Here is a 17,903-nt window from a genome sequence, read left to right as displayed (position 1 = left end):
TAGTAGACAAGAGATGAGCATTCAAGATTCTTTATCACAACGTTAAGTTCTTACAAAATGTTGTATACTCAAATACATCCCAAAATATGTCCATTTGGATTTCATCATGACGGCATTTGCTTACAAACGCAACTGATTTAGACTTCTCCCCACTCCCCTCCCTCTCTGTGGAGGCTCAGGAGTGCAGGCGAGCTCCATGCTGACTATAGTTGCAGGAAGTATATTTTGGGACCGGGGCGGAGGGGGGAGGAGTCCCGGGTCTGAAGCCCAGCTTGGGGAAACTACTGATAGAGAGAGAAGCTATCCCTTCGCTAGTGAGGAATCAATAAAACCGGTCTTGATCAATCCATCGCTGATATATTCTTTACATTCAAGCAGAATCAAGTAGGCACAAGAAACTAAGTCAACAAACACACCCACACACTGTTTGCCTGTGGTGCGGCGGATGATTCAAGCTCAACGATGTCTCAAGTTCAACTACAGTAGGCCTGTTTAGGACTGCCTACTCTCTCTGTGAAATATACTAACTAGGTGGACGCTATGATGCTGTATTGATTTCTGTATTGTATGTAATTTCATTAAATCCACTTCATGGAAGGGAGACAGGTATAGGAGAAAGGTTAAGGAAGGATTTCAAAGCCTTGAGACAAATGAAACATGGAACCAAAAGTGGGACCACGTCAATATTAGGGAGGCGGTCAATTTCATACCCTCAGTGGATACATTTCATTCCAACACACTTTATAAATTTGGGAGAAAAAGTTGCTACCTGATGCTCATTGTGCAACTTAAAAAAAAAACATGATTGCATCCTCTAAAATTGCTCTACGCTCTAAGGAAAGAGCTCAAGAAAGCTGATAACTTCAATAACATTCATATTGAGTTTTATTTTCATGCAATCATTCTGTCAAAGTAGGCATCACACATTTTCCAAACTGTGGCTCTTATTTTTGAGGGACACCCTTCACTTCAGTCTCTTTAGCTGGTAATAACGATCACCTCCAGGTCAGAATGAAGACCCTCTGCCTGTGCTGCCGGGTCTTTGGACCCCGGCCGGGCCTGAGGCTCTGCCCGGGACTGCAGTTGATGCTGTGGCTGGGACTGAGAGTCGGGCAGATACTGGGACAGGGTCTGTGACTGGGAGGGAGACTGGGGCTCTGCCTTGGGATGAGCCTGGGGTGAATGCTGGATCTGAGGCTCAGGACGGGACTGAGGTTGGGCGTGAACCTGCAGACATGTCAGTATCTTGCTCTTAAGCGAGTGGGTATTGGCACTGGGGATTTCCCTGGTGGAAGAGCTGGATGGAGGAGGGAGAAGGGAGTTCTCTCCTCCTGGGACTCCTCCTGGGACTCCTCCTGGCATCCTGTGCGGCCCGAACTGGTGTGGGTCGGAGCGAGAGGGGCGGGCTGCGAGCTGGCAGCGCGGCCGCTGGGTCTCGCTCGTCCTGGACGAGTAGGAAGAGTGGAGGCTGTTCCTCTGGGGGTTCTGGCCACACGGCTGGCCCAGGAACGAACGCTCAGCCTGGGGGAACTGGACAGAGACCTCCCCTGGATGGTGGTGAGGCTGCTGGAACCCCCACTGACGACGATGATGATGATGATGGTCCAATGTGGTTTTAGCTTGGGATAGGTGGGAAGAACATGTGCGTGCTGCGTTGTGCTGGTGGGAAGGACAGTCAGGAGGGTGGAGGGGAAGGCCAGGAGGACACCCAGAGGAAACTCCTACACTCAGTGGCTTTATATTACCTTTAGAGGCCCTTGCTTTAACCTCCATGGGAGTTTCTTGACCTGAGCCGTCGTCCATGGTCAACAGCTCCACCAGGGCTTCCAAACTGGGCGACTCTAACTCCAGGTCTAACTGTTGACTGTCCTGCAGGCAGTATTCATGCTGCTGTGGAGAGATCAGGGAGCTCTGTGGACCCGGCTGTAGGCCTTCCTTGTGCTCTCTGGGGAGGAGGAATCGCTCTGTGTCCTTGCTGGTGGCCGTAGTAGTGGAGCCTGTGGTCGGTTGAGGAGGTTGGTGTTGTGTGGGGCTGAATGTGTCTCCTGCAAGTGCCCCGATCCACACACAGGCCTGTAGATGACAAGGTAAGGGTTATTTTGCTTATGAAATGAATGAGTGGGTGATTAAATAAATATTACAAGAGTAAACCAATCTTTTGAGAAAAAAGCTAATGTGCATTTATTTAGTTCACTGCAGGGCCGATTACCAATCTCTTCGTTGTACGATGGTAAGTTGATTAAGGTTTCTTATTTTCCAGTGTATTTCTTGTACAAAACAAAAAGTCACTGTTTGCCGTATCCTACAGAACAAGACCCAGAGGATACACTTGCTTCCTATGCACTGACCAGATGATTAGCTAGCTAACAAGCTGACATTATCTAAACACAAAACTGATCAGATGTATCAGTGGTGAAATGATCAGTTCCCAGACAAAAAACAGCACAAAAATGAACCGCATCTATCGAATTCTGTTGAGACAACCGAGTCGCACGTTGAGAAACACCACCAGCCGTTCACAGCGGTTGTTGCCTAAGAGCTGCGGACCTCCAATATGGCCGCCAGAGGGTGCGTTACGTCACCTGAAAGCCCTGTATTAGGTGTCGGTACAGTATTATTCTGTCCAATGAGCTGACCTGCTCCATGGCGAACTTGGAGGCCTGGTGGTACCGGCTGAACTCTGGGGAGAAGGACAGATGTTCCGTGGTGATGAAGGGATGCCAGAGAGCAGCCAGGGGGATAATCCGCTGCCGGGGGTCCAGAGTCAGCATCCTCTTCAACAGCTCCACCATGGCGAAACGGTCCAACTTCTAGAGAGAGAGAGAGGAGAGGAGGGAAGGAAGGAATGGGGAGAAAGAGAAGGGAGAGATGGACGGGAGAGGAAGGGAGGGTGGTAGGGAGGGAGAGGAGAGAGGGTAAGGAGGGATGGAGTGATCGAGGGAGAGGAGCAAGAGAGGAAGGAAGGAAGGAAGGAAGGAGGAAGGGAAAGTGGTAGGGAGGGAGGGGGGAGGGAGAGGAATGATGGAGGGAGAGGGGGGCAGGAGGGAGGAAGGGAGGGAAAGGAAGGTATGACATAGGGAAAGGAGGGATGGAGTGATAGAGGGACAGGAGCAAGCAAGGGAAGAAGGAAGGAAGGAAGGAAGGAAGGAAGAGAGGGTAAGGAGATAGATATTTAGTTTTCTTTAAGATATTAAATTGATACTGGACTCTTGATTTAGACTTGAGACTTGACATTAATGACATGGACTTGACTTGATAATCTACATTTAGACTTGAGACTTGACTTGAGACTTGTGCCTCAAGACTTGAGACTGACTTGGGACTCGAGCAAAGTTGACTTGGTCACACCTCTTCCCCTCAGCCTTCAGAGACCAGCACACACACACACACACACACACACACACACCTCTGCAGCCGGGTCCTCGTTGTGTAGCTCCACATCGTGTCCTGTCCGGTGCAGACTGGCCAGCTGGTCCAGAGACGAGAGGATGTACTTCCTTCTGTCTTCTCTTCTCCCTCCTCCTCCTCTCTCTTTCTCTCCCCCAGGTCCCTCCTCCCCTGAGGCGGAGCAGCTCCTGCTGGGCTTCAGCTGCCACTGGCTCTCCCCTTGGCTATTAAGTCACATTCAAAGGAATATGCAAGTAAAGATGGCACAGCGTTAGGGGTGTGTGAACGGCATTTTGGGTAAACTGAGCTGACAACTATGGGACTTGGATATTTTGATATATTTTTCATAATTTCCCATTTTTAGCTATTTGCTACTTTTCATTTGACAGGTTAGACCATGTTTCACATTTTTGACAATGTGATGTACATCCATTAAATACATTTCCTGGCACAATTCTTTATACTAGGCCAAAATGTTTGACACAGTTTAGCTCTCTAATTCAAGTCACTTAATGCAAGCAGGACAAACAGCAAACAACTTCAGGCCATATTTTCCTGCTCATAATTTTATATGCGCCTCTACATTTTCTTCAGAAAGTTCTTCCTTTTTAAGTCAATTTGTATCTGGAAGAACAGCAGAATTATCACCCTAGACAGACTGAAAATTAGTCCACAAAATCACGCTCAAAAAGAGAAGAATAAAACAAACTTTAGCATGCTCATTGAAAACTGTCCAGCCAATCACAGACGAGCTTTCGACCCGCCCAGTCTTGTTTACACGCCCATCTCTTCTGCCAGACCCACCGGCCAGAGGGGCACGTCTGTTACCCATGCCTTTTGTTTTATTTGATGACTGAAAAGTTTTTTTATTAACCTTTATTTAACCAAGGAAGTTGACCAATAACACATTCTTATTCACAGCAATGGTCTTGGTCTTAGATGCAGGAGAAAGGAGGGTTACACACATTACAAACGCACACACATTCAACCTTCATGCACACACAAGTGACACTATGGACATCAGTCAGTACACTGGGGTGATAAAGAACTAGTGGACAGACATAGATCACTATCTGACACACACACACACACACACACACACACAGACACATCTACCACCAACTTGGTTTTGGTGAAGAACAAGTGAGCCTTGCTGGCAGTGTTCAGCAGGCTGCAGTGGGGGAGGCCCTGCGTCTCACAGATGAAGCGCACCTATAGGAGAAAAAGAGAGACTCATCGATTTGTTCGTTTCAGTGACATTATGTAAATTGCCCTAAGTGCCTTGAAAGACGTGAGGCGAAGTGGAGTGGGGAGAGTAATAAGGAGAGGAAGAGAGAGAGAGAGAGAGATCCATTGATTGACTCGTTCATTTCAGTGACTTTATATATTGTCCAGAGTGCCTTAAAAGATTTGGGGGGAGAGCGAGGTGGGAAGGTTAATGAGGCGGAGAGAGATTTACCGATCGATTCGTTCAGTCGGTGACATTGCGTACTATCGACGGGTCTTGAAAGACGTGGTGCAGGAGGAGTAATTCAGAGCCGGGGCTAGAAAATGGCTCTGCATATCCCCAAACAGGACGGGGCGGTATGTGGTTCGGAGGACGATGGTGCATGTTAATTAATCGGTTGGTGTGTGTGTCTTGTGGGTGAGAGACCGTCCTGTAGCTGAAAGGTCAAAGGTTCAATCCCTGCAACTGCCACATGCCCTTCAAAGTGTCCTTGAGCAAGACACCGAACCCCCTCTACCAGCTACAAGCTCAAAATGTAAATGTTTAATTCTAATATGAAATATCCACCGTGTTCAAGCGGAAACCTTTTTCATCTTTTGATTTCAATTGAAGGATTACATGCTGCTCTATGGGTTGAGAAAATTCTCCGACCTCTTAGGCTTATGAAACCCATTGGATAACATCACAAATGTACTGTCATCAAGCTAGAAACAATGCTGTTTTTCTTAGTTAAAAAAGTAGATATTTCTGAGATACAACGTTTTCACACGACAGCGACGAAAAGTAACACCTGCTAATTCAAAATGATAGATATAGCAAAACATTTTAAGTCAGGCTGCAACAGCGAAGTAAGATTTGCTCGATTTGCCCAAATTAATTCCTGGTGTCGGGTGCAGTCACTGGCAGGAAATCTTCTGTGACAAGTGACAAGTGACGAATGGAAACTTAAGAACAAAATACAAAAATACTTTCTCCTAAACAGTGAGAAATCCAGAGAAAGCTGGAGTCACCAGCGTTGGCTAAACCTCTTCATCACCTCCACCCCCAACAGCAACAAGAAGAAACTTAGTTTACTGATGCCACGCCACATGATTTCTGGGTAATGAAGTCTCCAAAATTCAAACAGTTACCTCTCGCTGCCATTTGGGGCCGCCAATGTGTGAAGTTGTCGAGCGCAGCTTTAAACAGTGTGGACAGTTTAACTTCTTAAATGACAAAATGACAAAACTTCCACAGACTGTTCCAAATGTAAAGGTAAAATGTAAACGGTGGGTTTGTGTGTGCTTGTGTACATACAGGTGCATGCATTCCTGTGCGCGTTTATCTATTTGTGTGCATGCCATGCGTCCTCGTGTGTGTGTGTGTGTGTGTGTGTGTGCGTGCGTGTGTGTGTGTGTGTGTGTCACCTGCTCCATCTCGGAGCCTCCTGGGTACAGCGGCCTGCCGAGGACGAGCTCCGACATGACGCAGCCCAGAGACCACATGTCCACCATCTCACTGAACGGCAGGCCCAGCAGGATCTCTGGAGCCCGGTAGAACCTGAACGCACCACCGCAGCAGGAGAGGAGACTTCTTTTTATTATACTTTAACCTGTGTTTATGCATCGGCTGCAGTAATGCAGGCGTCGTATGGGAATAATGTTACTTATTCACTTTCCACACCCACATTTTCCCAGCAGGTGCAATGATTCAAATGTGGTCACCTTCCAGCAAACGTAGTAGGCCTACTCTAGATCAGTGATTCTCAACCTTTTTCATATCAAGGACTCTTAATTTCGTAAACATTAGAGACCCCCATTTGATGAGATTTTGTCTCTCAGACCCAAATCTGAGGTTATTTTTATTGTTATATATGATTTTGTCCAGAATCCCATGACTATCTGTATTGTAGGTAGAGAGATAACAGAGAAACTATGATCAAAACAGTCATTCCTCTACATTCTTTAATTGTGTTAACTTCTTGTAAATGAAATAATGGTGAAGTTTAACAATTCATCAATTTGCTGGGGACCCCCCGAAGGACCCCTGGTGGTCCCGGGACCCCATGTTGAGAACCACTGCTCTAGAGGAAACTAAGCTTTTCTTTGTCTGCAGGCCATTATAGTTTACCAGCCAAGTAGTTTTGAGGAGTTTGGTTCCACAATGAGATATCCACCATTTGAAAAAAAATGTCACCTTCTGTTTGAATATGATTGCTGGTATGAAAGTAAAGCACATTGTGTTTTATTGTTAAGCATATGAGTCATCTGAGGGCTTTTGCTCACACAATAGCTATGTTTTCAAGCATATAAATCGTTTTTGAAATCTTGGCTGATGAATTTCAGGTAGTAAAGCTTTTCACAAAATGGATACAGCATTTCAGAATGAAACTCCTCATTTTGAGAATCATATGGGACCGGTTCCAGATGATGGCTGACTGCCTGTCGAAGTGGCTGGTATAGACAAAGTTACCAGAGGGAAATGAACCAGGACTATAGTCTGGTGGCTGATTGTCTTCTTAGTTTCTGATATCTCATTTGTTTTGGTTTGTGTTTGTGTTTTAGTGTGTGGAGTGTATGCCCATGATGGCTAATCACTATGCAATTCCTATAATTTTCATCTACGAACTTAGAATTGAATTAATACTGACCCTGTCTTACTTTATAGTGCTTTTTTCAGTTCCTATAGTATCACTATAATAGGCTACTCCAAAACTATTTCTAGTAACTGGCACTCAACAGTGAGTTTAAAAGAAACCTCATCTTACTTTATAGTACTCATTTATCTCCTATACTGTCACTATATTAGTCCTATAATATTCCTATAGTTTTGTGATATTTATATGCTTGTAAAACCTATCATAGGGTTTCTGGGCTGTCTGCTGTACCTGGACTGTATGTATGGCTCCTTGATGGAGCGCACGTCGCTTGAGATGCTGGAGGAACCGAAGTCTATGAGCTTGACCCTGAAGGGGCAGCGGCTGTGGTTCACCAGCATTATATTTTCGGGTTTCAGGTCTGCGTGGATGATGGAGATCTCCCTCAGCTTCTGCAGCGCCTTCAGCACCTGACAGGCGATGACGCGGATGTGGCGCGCGGCCATGGGCCTGAAGCCGCGCTCCCTCTGCAGCTGGTGCACGCTCTTCTCCAGCAGCTCAAACACCAGGTAGTGGTGGCTTTTGTCCCGGAAGGCCTCGAAGAACTGGACGATGTGACTGTTGGACAGATCCGCCCGGCCGAGAGCGCCCAGCAGCTTCAGTTCGTTCCGGATCGCCCTCCTCCTGTGCGGGTCCAGCCTCATCGTCTTGATCGCCACCAGCTCCCCGTCTCCGGTCCTCCAGCATTTCACCACCTTGCCGAAAGTTCCCCGTCCCACCTCCTCCAGGACGTGGTACAGCTCCGTGCCGGAGAACAGATCTTTCATTGTTGAAGTTACAGTCTCCTATAGCTAAAAGTCCTCTAGATTTGGAGTAGATGTGCTGCCATTTTCAAAAATAAACATCAAGTCATGTTCCAGACTCATGGAACGTTCTCTGGAATAACAATAACACGAAGCTCCAAGCATCCTTCAAATTATAGACCAGGAATATGTTTATTCATAATATTTTAAAAAACAATATAAGCGTGGAGTCACTGAATGATCATAATGACAATAAGGAAACCCAGAGCAGAGCCTCAAATTTAGGTGATTTGTTTATTGGTTTATTATTAGGATCCACATTCAGCTGTATAATGCAACGGCTTCTCTTCCTGCATGGGATCCACACAAAACATGAAAACAAGACATAAAACTTCACATTTGCTTTCATTGCACTTCACTATTTCAGTACAGTACATTTCATTACATTACTTAGACTTTGTGTTATTCTAAGTGATGATACTATTACTAGGCTACTAATGGCTATTTATAGTAATAACCTATACTATCACTAATAGGCTACTAGGCCTACTACTACTAGCACTAATAATTACTACTTCTACATAGCTATATCTTCTACTACTACCAATACCACCACCACTACTACTATTGGTACTTGGCCTATATTAGCCTACTTCTACTAATAATAATAATAGCCTAGGCTAATAATAATAATACTACTAATAATAATAATGATAATAACAATAATAACTGGCATATCCTAGTTCATGATCATAATGACTATTTCAACATATCCGTCTAATTTGAGACAGATTGGTGTTACTTTTCAGTACAAAAATGACATATTTTTTAAGCTTATTAAAACCACCAACAAGCTTATGAACAGATAATCACCAACAATGGTAGTCAATATGATGATGATTATTAGGCCTATTATTATTATTATTAGAAAAGTGGAAATAATATTCATGATCATAATAAATGACAGTGGTATGGCTACTCCTGACATGTCTGTCCTCATAAGGAGTTCCTCAAGTTGTCCCATGTCCATTCAAAGCCCTGCTTGTTTTCTGTCTCCATATATAGCCTATACATTCCTCTGGGCCTCCATCTGCCGCTGTACAGCACGGAGGAGGAGCGTAGCTCCGGACAGCTGGGCGGACATGGCGCTACACAGCCCGTTATATCACTGCCGGACACGCAGTTTCCCAGCCGAATGCTTCAGCCTGCTTTGTTAAATACACGACTGATGCTAAATGTCATCATGGACGAGACAAATCTGCTTTTTTGTTTCTTCCTCCGGGAGAGTTGCGCGGAGATGCTGCCGGTTCGGTGCGCAAACCTCTCTGACTTGTGGCGGGTGAGGCTGCAAAGTTTCCGGGCAGAGATCCAAAGCGGGACGGCTGTCAGTTCAGAGGAATGAAAAGGTAAGACACGAATAAAACACCAAGTGGATTTCGACTCTAAATCTAGTTTTAAAAACACTTTTTCAGATAATGAAGCCTATTTTTCCGTCCTTTAGCAAAGTTTCTACAACAGTGTTTATTCCTCTGTCACTCTATACAGAGCGCATAACTTACAGCAGACCTTGGATACATTCGACATATAGGCCTAGTCTATTTTTAATTGTCTAAATATAGCTCAGAATAACTGGGTGTGTTCAGTTCAAGTTTTGAAAAACAGGCTTACAGGTTTTATATTTCAGTTATTAATTAAAGCACAAAATCACACTTTTACTGATGATAGATTTCTTCTTAGCCAGTATAAAACTCCACTTCAACTTGTCACAGGCCCACGTTAGCTGCCATATGTGGCTATTATAGTATTACAAGAATAGACAATATACAATCTGTCACAATAATGGATTCAAAGCCTTTAACAGTCAGTCAGTCATTATTGTTGAAACTAACCCGTTGGTAATCTCTCAAACTGCTGCCTTTGCAGCTTCAGCGCCTCCGCCCAGATTACCAGCCATGATGTTCCCTGAAGTCCAGCAGAGCTGCTGCTCCCTGCAACAGAGCTGTGAGGTACACGATGTTCACTGTGTTGGTTACATGTTGCTTTCTTCTCTCCTACACACACCTTTCTACTCTCAGCCTCCTCTCTGTGTTCACTTCCACCCACACATTCCCTTCAAGAAACCTCTCATTGTTTTCTAAAGTATGAGAGTTTGTTTGTGTTGTTTGTGAAACACTACATGGCTATTTTGGGGGAAGGAAAATCATCAAGTGAGATTCATTATTCAGTATTTCTAAAATGCAGAGGATCCAGTCTGTGAAAGTGTTTTCATTTTATCAAATCAAGTGTTATCATTTTGTCAACCAACGACTTTAGTTACCTAATTTGTTTGGATTTTCAGTTATCGCTCATTTTGTAAGAGTAGATGACTTCTTTTTTTTCCATTGGTGGGTATCTGATTTAGGAATAAGACTCATATGGACCATATGCTGCTTTCAAGTGCTGTCAGAGATATTCCAAATTTGTGTTGAGCGCTCTTAAATGACCCAACAAAGTGGTAATGATGACTGGGAATTTTCTATGATAACCAATTTGCTGAGATGTGACGTTCAGGTCAAGCTCTCATAAAAGTGATTTATCTTATTATTTTATGCTTTATTATTATTTTCTTTATGTTTCTATTTTCACTCACTCACTTAACATTTAGCTGTCATGCATTTTTGATTTTAAACAACTAATGAAAACATGAATCACATGCCTCATGTGCATTTTCTCCTCTTCGTTCCACCACTGCCGCAAAAAATAGCTCTGTGGCACTTCATTTCTAAAATAAAACAGCCACCAAAATACTTTCTTGCACAAGCAGCAGCAGCTGAGTTGTGTTGCAGGGTCCATTTTGTCCGTTCGCTTAAATGCACAACAAGTTACAATTATGATTTCCAATCTTGGAAGAAGGAGTTTACGACGAGCACTTGAAGGCAGCATTAGGACAAACATACCACAATACACTGCATGAACTTTAGCTATCTCAGTTATTGCCAACTGCCATATAAAACTTCATCCAGTGCTCTACTGTTTATTCATTGTGTGTAGAACAACTTAATAAAATGGTAACTGTGATTTATTTTGGTTACAATAAAGAATACAGTGCAGATTTCATTTTCAAACACCGGCTATTTTCAGCACCGTTGTAATTGTTTCCAATGGGAGGTCATGTGCTGTGTGTCCGGTTGCAGTAGCAGATTTTTAACACTTGTGTGCAGTGTTGCTGCAGGTTTCAACTGCTGGGACATTCTGACTGTCACATAGTGTTCATGCTGTCATTCTCACACTTTACCTTCTCTTTCAGCAGCTGGTCAGATTCAGATGGAAATAAAAGTGCAGCGTGACTCAGGCTGAAAACTGGAGCTTTGTTAAACCCATCGTTTAAAATTTCACCAGACAGTCACCGAGTCTGAGAGGTTTCGCTTTTAACGAGCTCAAGTCTGATTGACGCCCAGAATTACCACAAGCTTGACAACTAGTCATTACAATACAATTACTGGTATTACTATGTAATTACCAGTCAATCTAGTTCTATAGCTAATTATAACATTTATTATACTTGTATATTTGGTAATTTCCCACCATTACTGCATCATTTATGGCCTGTAATTTAGCACAGTCCAAACCTGAAGATTTAAGAGAGAAATTCAGCCCGGCTCCAGTCCAGTGAGTCCAGCCGGGTCCCACTGGATTTGGGAGTTAACAGCAGAATCTAAAGTAGTTAAAATCAAACACACCCGGCCGGTCTCTACTGGCTGCAGACCGACTCAGTTTGATACATACACACCTACTGCCTCTGCAGTGTTGTAACCCAAATATGCCAAAATCCATGATAAGACTCACGATGCTGAATCCCACTGCAATGTGGAGAGAACACACACTTACGTCACACTTGGTCTCTCTCTCTCTCTCTCTCTCTCTCTCTCTCTCTCTCTCTCTCTCTCTCTCTCTCTCTTCCTTGCTTGTAAGGTATTTTAGATGAACAAATCCACCTTTCTCTCTCTCTCTCTCTCTCTCCCTCCCTCTTTCTGTCTTGTTCATGACTCTTCCCAATCTACCCTGCCCTACATCTTGTTAGATGAACAAATCTCTCTCTCTCTCTCTCTCTGAGGTATCTACACCGTGTCATTTGAAAATAATAATAATAACTTTATTTATACAGCACTTTTCAAAAACAAGGTTTACAGAGTGCTTTACAGAAAAAGAAACCAAAATAAGTTAAAAAAAAAATAGTAAGTAAAATATTTCCCCCTGTGTAAACCATGTGGTGTCGTCAGGAGCAGAGGAATGCAGCAGGACCCAACCCAGGAGGCTATTTCTGACTCTCCTGTCACCCCCCTACACACACACACACACACACACACACACACACACACACACACACACACATACACACACTATTGCACTTGAGCAAGGCAGTAGTGTTGAGTTTGGTGAGTTTGTTCCTCCACTTATCACTGAATCATCTGCACCGCCCAGATAAAGCTGTAATGGAAAGAGTCTCTGCTGCTCTGGAGACCACCCAGCTATATACAGTAGATACTGTGTGTGTGTGTGTGTGTGTGTGTGTGTGTGTGTGTGTGTACTGCTGCCCTGAGGACCACCCAGCCAATTGGAGAGACCATAATTAATTTACTGTGCAATGTAGTGACAGATTTTATCTTATTTGTTTCTCTCTTCATGCAGATTCTTCAGTTCCAAGATGCTGCATAAAGCAGAGACGAGCAAGATGATAGTGTCCCTCTACAACAGGTAGTTTGTGTGTATGTGTGTGTGCGTGTGTGTGTGTGTGTGTGTGTGTGTGTGTGTGTAGTACTGCCCTTAGGGTCACCCAGCCAATAAGGAGAAAATTGTATTATTTTCCAAGCGCTATAGGCTTCTAATTATGATTCCTGATGTAAGTGTCACAGCAACACTGTGAGCAGACAGGCTTGTTTGTGCAGTATGTAGGTTGTGATAGGTAACGTGTGTGTGTGTGTGTGTGTGTGTGTGTGTATGAGCTATGTGTGTTTAATAATAATAATAATGCAGTACTTTATTGATTCCTCCCTCCACAGGTAGGTCAGCGGTCAGAGGTCAGGCTCAGCCGCAGAGCAGCCTCCCTGGATCTGGTCTGGTTTTAGTGTTTTGCTCCAGGACACTTCAGCAGGATGGGGGTTTGAACTCTGGACCTCCGGTGGAAGGTTTGGTTTCATCTGCTGCCCGCTGGTTGAATCATGAAGGTGAGACGCTCGGCTGTGTAAACTGCAGTCTGTGTGTGTGCAATTAGGTGAATGTGTGAAGACATTCACCATTTAAAGGATAAGTTCAGCGAGTTTGGACCTATATATAATATGTCTCTTACTATACATACAAATATCTCCAAAAAAGCCAGTCTGTGAAATCAGTCTGGAGAGCGACCGACGTGTTTCCCTCCACAGCAGGAAAGCAGCGGCACCGCCCCGTTTCCACTCAGCGGATCGTCTTCTACTGAACTCTACTGTTCTACTGTTAGAAGACCGTCCAGAACCAGATCACTCCACCAGGAACCGCCTTTCACCCCACAGCGGTCTGTGCTGCCACAGAGAAAAATAGTTCTGTGATTTCCTGATTGGTCAAAGTGTGCACAATGGAGGAATTGTGTCATGAAATCAGAACTAATTTTAATTTATGTACTTTTCCATTTCCTCTCAACTCTCTATGGAGCCACAAATGGCTTTTTTGGAGATATTTAGACAAACAGTTTGGACTCATTGTTAGCAGCAAGAGGCAGCGGAGCTCGCTGTTTCAACTGACAGCTGACTGACTGGAGACAATATTGTCTGTGGGTCCAAGTACTACAGGGATGTAAGACACAAATTATATATAGGTCCAAAATCACCAAACTTATCCTTTAAGTCTATTTTCACTGTGATAAAACATAGGAATAAAGGTTAACAAAAAGTGATAAAATACAATTTCAAAAAACAGAAAGAGGTGCAATTAAACTTGCGTACAAGTGGAAAATGTAAGAAAAAACATCTCATATTATCTCAAAGTACAAAAAATCTAAACGAGAACAGCTAAGACACAAACGTTAGGTAACAGAATCCAAATGAGAAAAGAAACACTGTGCAATATAGTAGAGCAACATTAACAAAGATAGAATGATAAAAATCTAGAAAAATCATAGAGGAGGCGAGTATAATAATGAGCGGCTGTGTGTGTGTTTGATGGAAGAGAGATGATTTATTTCTGTGTCTGGTTCCTATCTGCACTTTAATTACCACGGTGTCCTGCCAGTGGACAGATGTGGTGACGAGGGTGCGGACAGCAAGCGGTGGAGTCCAGATCCTCAACACGGCTGGTTCTGGTTGGACCTGGTCTGGTGTTCTGGGCTCCACTACACATTCAGTGTTGTTTACCTGTCAGACATGAAGTTTTCTGCTCCTGTTCAACTCACATTTTGGGAGCATCTCACTTCCTTAATGTGACGTATTTCCTGTTGAAACCGGACATTGGGGCACGACGTAACGTGGGGAGGGATCATTCAAAAGTGTAAACCAATGGGAGGTCAGTTGGGGAGAGACAGAAATTCTTATGTTCGCCTCCTAAAGATTTTCTGTTGTCCAGGAGGTAAAAGTAATGCGATTTTGATATAAAACTACAATAAAATATTTTTTTTGTCATTTTTTTAAGCATAAATTGTTAAGTAGTTGTATGGTATGATAGTTAGAATAAGCTAAAAAGGCAACAAAAAAAAAACATTTTTCATTTTTCATTCACTTTAAACGCACAGTATGTAATTTCTGTTTTTTAGGGGGTAAAGGGGATATGACGCCATCGACAGGAGACCAAATGAAACGCACCGTGACCTTGAATAAAATTCCGGATTTCTCTGGGTTTGAACATTGTTGGAAACATTTGGGATAATGTAAGTACACAACTCAAAAAATATATAAAATAGGTCTAGTCGTTTTTAGATATTATAATGCGGAAATGTTACATATTATACCTTTAATGTCTAAAAAAAGAAGTCTATATGTGTCTGGTTTGACTAAAACAAGAACATTTTGTGTGATTTGACATTGTTGTGACCAGAAGGTCAAATAAAATGGATCAAATAGTGATTCAGTTTTTTTACAAAACTTAAAGGGAATGATGCCTTGCATTGCTCCTTTCTGACATTTTTTTTTAAATTACACTGATTAGCCTAAAGGGGGCGCTACAACATTTGTTTACTTGTTACTTGGATTGGTGCCTGCATCATTCACAGTTCGAATCTCTCTCTCTCTCTGTCTCTCTCTCTCTCTCTCGCTCGCTCTCTCTCTCTCTCTCTCTGTCTCTCTCTCAGCTCCACTTTATTGACATGACAGAAAGGGTCTATGTTGCCAAAGCATTTGCAAAGGATAAAGTAAAAAAAAAACAATTCTACAGATCTGCACATATCAACAATAGCATGTAAAAGCATAGCAATACATTCAATATAATTGAAGTCAATGTATAACAATGTAGGCCATTGGGAGGGACGGGGAGACAAAATTTGCAAAATCATTCTCAATATTTATATTTTCTCCCATATTTGGTGACATTTAGATACAAACTTTGCTGCAAGATTGGTAGTTTTTCCTAATAACAGCCTCTCTCTTCCCTCTCTCTTCCCCAGGCTTGGCAAGTGCTGAGTATTCACCACACCACCCATCTTCCACCCAGGAGATGGACAGGCAGCATTCATCAGCTGTCTCTTACCTCAACAGCCCACATCAAACTGGATTTACCCCACTGTTACGTGGTATAAAATCATTAAGTTTATATTGTGAGAATGCTGTTACTGTCATAACATCACAAAGAGGTCTGTCTTGCTGCTATAAATTTTAAACTTGTTTTTTTGAATGATGAATGTGATTATGCTTTGTCACCACTTTTGTGAGAAATATGTCAAACATTTATGTCAACCTTTTAGTTTCCTCTGCTGCACGGCTGAATAAAGGTTTTTCTGTCTCTGAGTCTCTCGCTCCCTCTCCTCTCCTCCTTGTGCCTCTGAATGTAATCAACCCATTACATCATTTCCCAAACACATCTCGCATGTAATTAGATTAAATTGATTGGCTATTAACAACACTGAGGGTCATTAATCTCATACTAGATATGTTTTGAAGCACCAGAGAGGCTTGAGGACACTCATTTTCCACACTGGGTTTCTCCAAGAAAGCCTCTTCATAAAACCTGTGATGAATCCCATGAGCTGATGTTCTAATGTTTTGCTGCTGTGGCGTTTTGGTCACATTTCACTACAAGACAAGTGAGAAATGTTCTTTTAGGCATGTGTCAGCCTAAGAGAGGTTATATACACAGCATTTTTGGGGGGAATATACACTCACCGGCCACTTTATTAGGTACACATGTCTAGGACCAACAGCTTGTGTGTTGTGAGATGCTCTTCTGCACACCACTGTTGTACAGAGTTGGTATTGGAGCGTTTGTGGCCTTTCTGTCAGCTTGAACCAGTCTGCCTGTTCTCTGCTGACCTCTGACCTCTCTCATTAACAAGCTGTTTTCAGCCACAGAACTTCCGCTGACTGGATGTTTTCTGTTTTTCGCGGCGTTCTCTGTAAACTCTAGAGACTGAAGTGCGTGAAAATCCCAGGAGGGCAGCTGTTCCTGCTGGAACCAACAATAATAATAATACTTAATTTATGTATATATATATATATATATATATATAGCACTTTTTGAAACAAATGTTGCAAAGTGCTTCACACAAACAAATCAAAACAAAAGTTGATAAAAGCAAAGTGAAGATAAAACATAAAACCATAATCACACCAAGTCCATCAGATAAAATGTCAGATAAAACAAGTTTACATTAAGAAAAATTAACATAATAAATAAAGATAAATAAATAAATTAAATAAAACAAAATAAACAATCAGACCACAGTCAAAGTCTCTTAGACTTATCTTGTTCATTCTAATGTTCGGTCGAACAAAAAACTAAACCATTTCACCATGTCTGCATGCTTTATACCAGTGATTCCCAACCCTTTTCATATCAAGGACCCTAATTTAGATAGATATGATTTTGTCCACAAGTCCATGACTATCTGTATTATAGGTGGAGAGATAACAGAGAAACTATGATCAAATCAGTCAACATTTCTTCTACATTCTCTAATTGTGTTAACTTCTTGTAAATGAAATAATGCTGAAGTTGAACAATTCATCAATTTGCTGGGGACCCCCTGGAACCCTCTCAAGGACCCCTAGTGGTCCCCGGACCCCACGTTGAGAACCACTCCTTTATACTGTATGTTGAGTTGCTGCCACATGATTGGCTGTTTGGAGGAGCAGACTATTTGCGATAACGAGCAGGTGTATCTAATAAAGTGGCTGGTGAGTGTAGACTGCTAATGCTCCCAGCAACAAAACGAGACACACAGGGAAACTCCTTGGGTGCCGTTGCCCGTCAGAGTTGCTCCAAAAGTTGCCCTAAGCGTCACCGTCCTGAAGCCACGGTCCAATCAGCAGCCTCCTCCGCTCTGGACGCCATGAGTGGGCGTCCTTCACAAATGTTCTCCGGTTTGTTTGCATTCCCGCGCCCCCTCTCTCTGCGGCCTTTCTGACAGCGGGGACAGCGACGCTAATGTCTTCACACAAAGACGATTCAAGCCCTCGAACAAATTACTGTTCTGTCTAAATGTTGGGAAAGTAGTTTGCCGGTGAATTTCAGCTTCAAGGTCTGGACTTGGAGTGGGATCTGGGCGAGGAGAACCTGTGTGATCTTTCTGACTCATTCTGTGTCAAACCCACAGGATTCTCAGGGCTTGAAGCGCTGCACGGCTCCAAGTGCTAAGTGCTGTGTGTAAGTGTGTACGTGCGAGTGTGTGTTTGTGTGTGTGTGTGTGTGTGTGTGTGTGTGCGCGCGTGTGCTGGCTCCATCCTCGATGACTCAGCTCTCAACTACTCTGCAC

The 17,903-nt window shown here is 43.2% G+C and overlaps 1 long non-coding RNA gene across 2 annotated transcripts; it reads left to right on the top strand.

The window, feature by feature from the left end:
• The first annotated feature begins 9,166 nt into the window (after positions 1-9,166).
• On the top strand, positions 9,167-15,884 carry LOC139643087 (uncharacterized). 2 transcript variants are annotated; one of them, XR_011695063.1, is made up of 6 exons: positions 9,167-9,399; positions 9,917-9,999; positions 12,662-12,727; positions 13,033-13,197; positions 14,754-14,867; positions 15,600-15,884. It is a non-coding gene; the product is annotated as an uncharacterized lncRNA (long non-coding RNA). The 2 variants fall into 2 exon arrangements; XR_011695064.1 differs by lacking the exon at positions 14,754-14,867.
• The last annotated feature ends 2,019 nt before the right edge of the window (positions 15,885-17,903 follow it).

Source organism: Centroberyx affinis, unplaced genomic scaffold (assembly GCF_046629955.1).
Source record: "Centroberyx affinis isolate AG114_WGS23_722 - 3 ecotype Tasmania unplaced genomic scaffold, CSIRO-AGI_Caff_v1 ptg000559l_1, whole genome shotgun sequence".
NCBI classification, from domain to species: Eukaryota; Metazoa; Chordata; class Actinopteri; order Beryciformes; family Berycidae; genus Centroberyx; species Centroberyx affinis.
Note: the sequence above shows the minus strand (reverse complement) of the source record. Positions and strands in the feature narration are given on the sequence as shown.